This window comes from Tupaia chinensis, unplaced genomic scaffold, assembly GCF_000334495.1.
Source record: "Tupaia chinensis unplaced genomic scaffold, TupChi_1.0 Scaffold000388_1, whole genome shotgun sequence".
Lineage (NCBI taxonomy): Eukaryota > Metazoa > Chordata > Mammalia > Scandentia > Tupaiidae > Tupaia > Tupaia belangeri.
The window spans coordinates 1,076,387-1,086,943 of record NW_006159890.1 but is presented as its reverse complement, the minus strand read 5'-3'; positions in this window follow the sequence as shown (position 1 = coordinate 1,086,943).

Genomic DNA, 10,557 nt, shown 5'->3' with positions numbered 1-10,557 from the left:
CATCCATTATCAGCCAGAATCTACAGTTTATATTAGGGTGTACTTCTGGTTTTGTACATCCTACCTGTTTGGGAAAATGTGTAATAAGTCTATCCACTCTTCCATTATCATGCAGAATAATTACACCACTTTTTTCAATTGTAATCTTTGTGTTCTATTAATCCTTTGTAGAAAATTCTTTGTGTTCTATTAATCCTTTCTTCTCCCTTAACCCCTAGAAACAATCATTTCATAGTCTCCAGAGATTTTTTTTTCCCAGAATGTCATATAGTGATAATCATATAGGACACAGCCTTCTCCAATTGTCTTCTTTCATTTAGCAATATGCATTAAATTTCTGTAATGTTTTTCCATGGCTTGATGGCTTATTACATTTTGCATTGTCAGATGTACCAGTCCTTATCCACTCACCTCCTGAAGGACACTTTGGTTGTTTCCAAGTTTTGCAAATTATGAATATAACTTCAATAAACATCCATGTGCAGGGTTTTATGTAGACATAAGATTTCAACTCATCTGGGTAAATGCCAAGGAGCACAATTATTGGATGCCATAGAACACATATGTTTAGTTTTATAAGAAATTGCCAAACTGTACTCTAAAGTGAGTGTACCATTTTGAATAATGTTAACAACAAATGGAAGTTCCTTTTGTTTCACATCTTTGACAGCATTTGATTTTGCCATTGTCTGGATTTTGTCCATTCTAATAAGTATGTAATAATATATTATTATTTTCCTTTTCATGGAGAAATGTTTACTATAGATTGCATGGACTTGCCAGAGAGAGACAGAGACAGAAAGTGAAAAATCACCCGCAGTAGGGATGGCCATCCTGCAATCCCTTCTCTAGTCTCCTCTTGGGATTTTGGGCATGCACACACAGGTGACTGGTGAGATTCAAACCCCAGTGTGTCATGTGGGAGTACAGTGTCTAAACCACACACCACTGACTGGTTCCAATATCTTATTATTTTCTAATTTGTGTTTCTCTGATGACATATGATGAGTAGTTTTCTTTTTTTTTTAAATATATTTATTTGCCATTTGTCTACCTTCCTTGGTGAAGTGTCTTTTAATGTCTTTGGCCCAATTTTTGTTTGTTTAGTATCATGACACTTTATTTTCAAAAGGCTTTTATAATTTTCTTTCTTTAATTTGCCAGAGGGAACGTGAGCTAACCAGAAAGCGATATAGAGAGAGGGTAGAGGAGAAAACACCCTCCAAAGGGACATAGTCATGAGTCAATTTATTCTCCTTCGTTTTTCCATCCAGTCCAGATTTTGGGCAATCACAAGTGCATCCAGCATGTGTTTCAAACCATGTGCCCAGGTTTCAAACCATGATTCAATCAGTCATGTAGTATCTGAATCCCTTAATCATTTGACCACTCTGTTAGCTAGTCCATGTTTCTTGTTTGTTTGTTTTTTCCTTTTAAAGTCATTTTTGTAGTAATTAGGCCAACCTGAGTCCTGTGGTTAACAGAGCTAGATTCCACATTCCACATTGTTGACAGAATAGTTCAACCCAGTGACTGCAAAAACATGCTGGATTGTGAGTACACTGGCATAAAACCCCAATAGCATGGAGAAGAGGAAGAAAAAGGATTGCAACAAGTCTATGCCTTATTAGGGGGCCCTAATAAGGGAGATGCCCTCCCTGTCTCTCTCTGGCAAGTACAAACACCATCTGGCAAATAACACTAATAATTTGATTACAATTTATAATCTACATAATAATTGGGATGAAGTGTTTTCTTTCAAAATACATATCCAATGCATAATAGTCAGTGCAATAAACACATCTATCTTCTCCAACATTGATCATTACTTTGTGTCATGCACATTCAAAACTGCTCTTTGGTTATATGAATTTGGTTATTGAATTGCAACAAAACGTAAATGAATGAACCTAGAGGATATATTGCTTACGTGAAACAAGCCTGGCTGTGGAAGTTAAATATCAGATGGCCTCATTTATTACTGGAGGCTAAAAGATTGGATTGTGTAAAAGTAGAGCATGCAATGATGGAGACCAGAAGCTGAAAAGGAGATGGGAGTGGAAAGGATGGAAATAATTCGTTTAATATTTTTTATTAGTTTTCAAAAGAGATTTTTGCTGTAGGGCACATGCACTCGCTAGAAAGAAAGAGAGAGACAGAGAGAAAGAAATCACCTCCCCACCCCCAGGAGTTTGGCCATGCCACATTCACTTCTCCTCCATTTTCTTCTCATGATATTAGCCCCCAGCCATATGTGCCCAGCATCAGTTTAAGCCCACAGGTCCGGGACTCATACCATTATTCCATCTGCTGGTCCTAATTTGTCCAATTTTTAAATTAGGTTGTTTGTATCTTATTCTTGAGTGTTAATATTATATATATATTTCAGAAAATAGTTCTTTATCTGGTAAATCTTTATAAATATTTTCTCTCAGTCTATGGCTTTTCTTTTCATTCCCTTGCCCCTTGCCAGTGTCTTGAATAGAGCAGAAATTTTTAACTTTAATAAATTCAACATATCAGATTTTTGTTTAGTGAGTTTTTTTTTTCAGAGTTTTTTGCTATAGAGTGTGTACACTTGCCAGAAAGACAGAGAGAGACAGAAAGCAAAAAATCAACCCCCAGGGGGGATGGCCACACCGCAATCCCTTCTCCTCCTTTCTCTTCTTGGGTTCTTGGGCACTCACACACATGTGACTGGCATGAGTTTAAGTCACCCGGTCAGGGACTTGAACCGCGGTTGACTACATGGGAGCCCAGCGACATAGCCATTATGCGAACTGCTGATCCCTTTAGCAAGTTTTTTTCTTAACAATTATTTTACTTAACTTTATTTATTTCTTTCTTTATTTATATATGACCAAAAAGGGACAGAGTGAGAGAGAAAGAGAGAGGGAAAGTGAGAATGCAAGTGCCAGGTCCAGGACTCAAACATCAGTCTACATGTGGGAGTCTAGTGCCCATAACCACCATGCATGCCACCTGCTGGCCACAAACTTATCAGTTTTTTAAAACATGGATCATGTTTTTGGTGTTGCATATAAAGAAGTCACTGCCAAACCAAAGATCATCTATGTTTTCTCCTATTTTATTTTCTAGGAGTTGTATCATCTTGCATTATACATTTAGGTCCGTGATCTGTTTTGAGTAAATTTTTGTGAAGGGTTTAGGTCTGTTTATTTCTGTTTCTTCTTTTTCTTTCACATGTTGATGTCCAGTTCTTTCTTGAAATGTCTTTTTTCTCAGTTGCTTTTCCTTTGCTCCTTTGTCAAAGGTCAGTTGACTATATTTATGTGGATCTGCTTTATCTTTCTTTATACACTTCCAATGTTTTTTTTTGATCAATTCTAATACCAGTCCACTGTCTTTATATTTTTCCTTGTAACCTATACTTGTATTTATAAATTTTAAGTTCTGTATTATCGGTTTTCTCTCTTTGACATTTTAACATATATTTAACATTTTAAAGAAAATCATTTTTGAATATTCTGAATATGGAACAATCCAGTTATTTCTAACAAGACAATGTAGTTTATGTTGCACAGAGAAAAACTAAAAATAACTGAACTTAGCTACAATGGGTTAATAAAATATATTTTGACAACTGAAGTGAATATTTCATAAGTTAAATAAAACACACATTCTTCATATTCTTATGTGAAGACAAAAATAAAAAAAATAATTGTAAAAAGAGATGTAGTAAACTAAACTAGTAAGTTTTTTTAACTCTCTAGAATAATTTAGCATTCCTTTGGAAAATACACTGATAACACAGGTTTTTTCAAAATATACAATTTTTATGAAACTGATAAATATGCCTGGCACGAATGGAGGCCATGATAATTAAACCAACTGTGTTTGAGTTTATTTCACAAACAAGACAGAAAATTGTGCATACTGTAAAAAATACAGTGTTTATTATAAGCTGCATGTATAATACAGTTATATTTTACTTTAAAAACAGTGCCATAATATGTATTATGAAAGAATAAAAATTAAAAATGCTCATGTCTTATCAAAAATAACTGCTGGAGTATGAAGTGACAATCAAAACTTTAAATTACATTAAAAAGAAATGACTAATAAAATGTGAGGGGACAAATTAAAAAGAAATGTACAGATCATGTAGGAACAATAGAAAACTATTTGGAGGTCAGTTGTTGTCATGGTGATTAAGGAGGAGGATCCTTTGATATCCTCTTTTGTATAATTTGAATCCTGGACTAAGTGGCTTGAAAAACAAAGCAGATGCCTGTGTGTGTATTCCCAAAATCCTGAGGAGAAAAGAGGAGAAGGGATTGTGGTGTGGCCATCCCCATGGGGGTTGCTTTCTCACTCCCTACCCAACCTATCTCTCCAGTAAGCAAACATACACTACAGCATATTAAAACAAATAATTAAAAAAATTCTGGAGGGCCCAAACAATGTATACATAAATGTAGAGAAAGAAATTTCTGAATATAAATACTTAATATCATTAAATAACAATATAAAAAATAATAACTAATTATCATTAGAATTCTTTTCAGTAAAATGAATGTAAGCTTCAAAGACTAACACCTGTCTGATGATTTGTTCTATTTTGGTATTCTGCTTAGCTAGCCCTATATAGATCCCAACACATTAAAGATTGGCTAGCTCAGATTTTATTTTTTTTACCAGATACGAAAAGATATTGTAAATTTACTTTTATCAAAAATTTTGTATTGTAAAAAGATTGACAAAAAGATCAGTAATCATAAAGTCAGACCGAAATGGAACAAAATATGATTGGGATTTTAATGTAATACATGTATTATAACATAGTAGTAGGAAAATATTTTAAGTAAATGATACTCCTGTAATTATTCAGTGCTCTAACACTACACAAATGTATACCCTTAAGCTTACAAAGGAATTAAACAAATTTCCTAGGTACTAAACATAACAAGTGTAAATATAGGTAATAACATTTAGAAAACTGTAAGAGAGAGAATATCCTGAGTGAATGAAATGTTCCTCTCAAGTGCATAAAAACCTAAACTAATAAAAGAAATTATAGATGTACTTGTCTTCCAAATTAAAGATTGCAAAAAATAAAATCAGCAAATTCAAAAATAATTAGGTCTGGGAAAACATTTACTGGATTTGCAAGGAAAAAAAATCACATTCTTTTTATACAGATTTTTCTTACTAATTAATATAAAAACAGTAAATTGAGCCAGTCTTATATTCTAGTGGTTAAGAGAGCTGGATCTCAATGGCCAGCCATGTGGTTCAAATCCCAGTCCTGGTGACTTGTAAAACAATGCCAGGCATTGTTTTTGATGAAAAAATTGAGGAAAAGGGATGGAAGTGTGATTATGCCCCATTTGGGGTACTTTCTCTCTCTTTCTCTGTCTCTGTCTGATAAGTGTATATACATTCAAGAAAACTTAAAAAAAAAAACCATAAACAGAAAAAAAATAAGTAGAGTATAAGAAAAGGCAATTTCTAGAATGAAAAACAAATATTAAAATACTGCAAAATTAATTTGAGAATAGAAAAAAAACTAGGGACAGCAGATGGCTAAGTGGTTACATCACTGAACTCTCACATGGCTGACTGAGGTTTGGGTCTTGGACTTGATAGCCTCAAAATCACAATAGATAGGTGTGTGTGCATGCCCAAGATCCCAGGAGGAGAATGTAGGAAAAGGGACTGCAGTGTGGCCATACCCCCTGGGGATGATTTTTCGCTTTTTCTCTCACTGTGTCTGTGTCTGTCTCTCTGTCTCTCTCTCTTTCTCTTTCTGGCTAGTGGACATGCCTTAAGACAAAAACCTCTAAAAAAAAAGAATAGAAAATGTTATAATTCAAGTAAAAATGAAATGATCATTCATAAACATCAGACTGGCAAAACTAGAAAAAATAGGAAATGTAAAAAATCAGGTGTTATTTTATATTGCTTATAAAAATGTTTAGGAATATTTGAAACTTGTTTGGAAAGCAATCAATAATATAAAAATGCAAAATTTTCATATACATTGCCCTGTTTTATAATTTTAGGTAATTTATTAAACAGCGATAAGAGTAGGAGTGGAAGCATTTGTTTGCATTGTGAAAATTAAACATGTTCTGTATGTTCCTATATAGGAGAATGGCCAAACTAATATAGTACCCTTCTATTAAATAATATTTTACACTCAAGGAATAAGAAGTAAGACTGAGTAACCTAAAAAAAAATCTGAAAGTATACTAATTGGAAATGTGTGTAACATTTTGTTATTGTTAAAATTCTCTCAAACCCAGTGTGCACATCATACCACTATACAGAAACATGCACACACACACACACACACACATGCACACACACGTGCAGTGGAATACTTACAGAATTGTATTCACTAGGCTGTTTACATTGCCTGTTTTTTTTTTTTTTTTTTTTTGAGTGGTTTTTGCTGTAGGGAGCATGTGCTGGATAGAAAGAGAGACAGAGGGACAGAAAGTGAGAAATCACTCCCCACCCCCCAGGGGCGCCATGCTGCAATCTCCTCTTCCATTCTCTTCGGGATCTTGGGCATGCATGCACAAGCACCTTGCTTGAGTTTAAGCCACTAGGTCCAGGACTCGAACCACGGTCGACTACATGGGAGGCCAGTGATGCAGCCATTACACCAACTGCTAGTCCCTGTTTACATTATTTTTATCAAGCAGATATGTTTAATGTGTGGGTAGACAATTATTAAACTGTGTATACCTCTTAACATTGTTTTACTTGTTATATATTTTTTATACAAAGTTATGACTTTGTAAAGAAATTTAAAAAGAAAATTTAAATGGGAAAGAAATACACTTTTTTAAAGGAACATGTCAGAATTTGAATGGAATGAAACATGGCTATCTGGAAGAGTCTTAGTGTTATTCTACCTACCAAATTCTCTAACGCCAGAAAAATTAATCACTTAGCCTTATGATAGATGATAAAGTCATTTGTTAAACAGTATTACTAATACATTTCATAATCTTTTATAAGTAAGACCATGCATTAGGAACTTTTAATTGCTCAGAGATATTTTTGTATACTAATATTATAATTTCAGGTGAAATGTTCCAAATATAGACATCTAGATAAATGAAGTAATTAGTTTATAGAATTAATTTAAATAGCATATTTAATTGAAAGATTGGCTATCTTTTTAATTGTCCTCAAATCTTAGCTCTACCACTTACCAAATATATAGCAAATTATTAAAATACTTGAGCCTCAGAAATCTCACTTATAAAATTGAAATAATCACAAAATCTCATTTGTGAGAATTCAATGAAGAAGTAAATATAATAGGTATAAATTAGTTGGTGGAATGTACTGTTTGGTAGACATAGCAACTAAATTACTCCTACTGATAATGTAAGTTTTACAAAATCTCTAATTTGTGTTAAAAAATCCTGTTTTGGAGGTTAGATAAGCAATTTAGAAGAAAAAATAGTTATAAGAAAGAAGATAGGTAAGACAGTAGTAATTTTGAGAAATGATAAAATTCTAAATTCCAAGATATGCTTCCTTAGAGAAAACAATAGCCTACTTTAGGGATCAGCAGTTGATGTAATGGCTATGTTGCTGGACTCCCATGGTTTAAACTCAGGATGGCTTAAACTCATGTTGGGCGCATGTGCGTACTTGCCCAAGATCCTGAGAGGAGACTGGATGAGAAGGCATTGCGGCATGGCCATACCACTGGGGGGTGATTTCTCATTTTCTATCTCTCTGTCTCTTTCTGTTTTTCTGGCAAGTGCACGTGCCCTATAGCAAAAACCTCTTTATATTAAAAAAAAAAAATGTAATGGCCTATTTTAATCTTGAAGTAATCTTTAAGTAATGATTTATCAGAGAGATTCTGGGGGAAAATATTACCAAAAACAAACAAATAAAACACTGTAACATGTATCACTCTAGAATGAATAAAACACTTTCCATTCGTTCTCAATTATGAGTTTTCCTGAAGGCACTATATTTCTGTGCACTGTATTCCAAGTCCAACTCAAAATGTCTCTGAATAAGGATGTTTTACTTTTGGGTCTCCCTGCTTACCCTGAGTATCTTGTTCACCTAATAATCAGTAATATTTAGTGAAAATATTTATTTCTTCCTCCTCTATTACCTTAATACTTGGCCAAATGCAGCTTCTTCACCTGCTCTTTGAGGTTGCTCAGAAACCCAGGGGTGCATTTAGATGGTGCTTTAAGGTATTTAGCTGCTCTGTGTTGCACTTAAATTCTGCCCCCTAGCTCTCTATGTTGCTCATTAACCTCTGCTGAATGTATATGAGTAAATTAAATAATTCAAGATATGGTCACATGCATGTTAAATCATTATTTTGGATGTTTTAAATTTAAATATACTTGGGCCAGCAGGTGGTATTGGGGTTAAGATTCAGGATCTCACTTGGCCATCTGTACAGTTCAAGTCTTGGACCTAGAGGCTTGAAAATCAGCCTGGGCAGGCATATGTGCCCCAAATCCTGAGAGGTTACTGGAGGAAAAGGAATTGAAGTGTGGTCGTGCCCCCAGGGGGAGGTCATTTCTCACTTTCTCTCTCAGCTGAGTACATGCACCCTATAACAAAAACTAAAAAAAATATATAAAAGCAAACCTAAAATTCACTTAAAATTACATTAAAATATTTAGTCTTCACATGTGAGCATATACACAAGGTAGCTATTATTATTCTTTCTTCAAATATTAAAATACTGAAACTCGCTTAAAAAGTGAGATAATTAAAATCACAAACATATGAATGTGGTGGTGGATACTCTATGCATGCGATAAAATTCTATAGAACACACATGTGAGTGCACACAGAAAAATGAAATAAAGCTGGGAAATTAAATGAGAATGGAAATAGTCATGGACACCATTATCCTGCTTTTAATACTGCACTATAGTTTTTGCAAAATATTATTATTAAGGAACAATGGCTAAAGCATACATGAGATCTCTATTTTTTTCTTAAAACTGCATGAGAATCTTAAATATCTCAGAAAAAAATCTCCCATAAAATCTTTTAAAAATCAGAAAAGTGAGTAGCATTTAATGTTGAAATTATCTGAAATATAATTCTTCTGATTGATAAGATTTTCTAAATAACAAATTGTTTAAATTTTATTTTTTGCATATGAAAATTGATACGAATATCATGTGTTGCAGTAGCTGGCCACTAATATTATATTGTACATAAATGGCTTGACTTCAGCTTCTCTGAAGCTACTTGCATTGATATAAATAGCTATTCAGAGCATTATTTTTCCTTCCGGATCCACATATTTGCCTTGCATTGTTCATGAGGTGTATTGGAAATTTTTGACATTATTTTGCTCTGGTAGATTGCTCAAATCAATGACTTTTTAAACTGATTGTCTATTAAATCAGTGCTATTCATGTGCTGAAAGGTTCTAGAGGACTTAAGAGTATCTTCATTCTCAGAATTCTCCCATCTTGAACTTCACATGTTTCCTAATTTGTTTCCCCTCACTTATCTCCTCCTCTTTCCTTTTCACTCATCTTTTCAGAAAATTACTTAGGGTAGTAACATTGTAGTCTATTTTAAGTAAAAAAATAACATTTAGAGCTCCCATCTTTATTCTCTGCCTTTCTCTACACAAATGTTTCACCAACACTTTCTTATCTATATCCCTTTCCTCTACTTTTTAGGTTTTTTACCCAGATTTGAATTTTTATTTTTTTCCAGTATTGTCTATTTTACTCTTTCCTAACTCCATTGTATTATAATATAACTATTTTGATCTTTTCTTAGAAAATATTATTTATTTTATTCATCTTCCTATTTATCTTTTTCTGGCATTTCCATTCAATTTTATTGATTCTTATTTTGTGCTCCATTTTATAATGAGTGTCTTCTTGCATTCTACTGAAATACTTTATGAGTTCATAACATTTTTCCTTTAGATCCCCAGGACTACATTTTTTTTTCAGAATAATTTTAAGTGGTTTTATTGGGGGTAAAATTGATAAACTAAGAACTGCACATATTTAATAGGTACAATATGATTTAGACATATCAAGCATCTATTATCCCACAATCCAGACAACAAACATAACAAACACTTCCCAAAATTTCCTGTGTCCTGTTTGTGTATGTGTTAAAAACGCAATATGAAATCTACCCTCTTGATAAATCTTGAAGTGCATAAGACAATGTTGTTAACTATAGGCAACAGGTTTTACAACAGATCTCTAAAAATTATTTCTCATACCTGACTGAAACTTTTTATTCATTCCTACCTCCCTACCCATAATCTTGACATCTATTATTTTATTCTATGCATCTGTGAGTTTGACTACTTTAGGACATATAAGGGAAAATCATCTTTCTAGTAGTCCTGGAAATTGATTATTGGATAAAATATCAAAATTCCAAGTAATAAAAACTAAGCATAGACAGGTGGGACTGTATGAAGTTAAAAACCTTTTATACAGCAAAGGAAACAACAGAATAAAAAAGCAACCTATGGAATGAAATATAATACTTGCAAAACACCTGTATGAGAAGGGGTTAAAATCCAAAATATATAAGAAACAC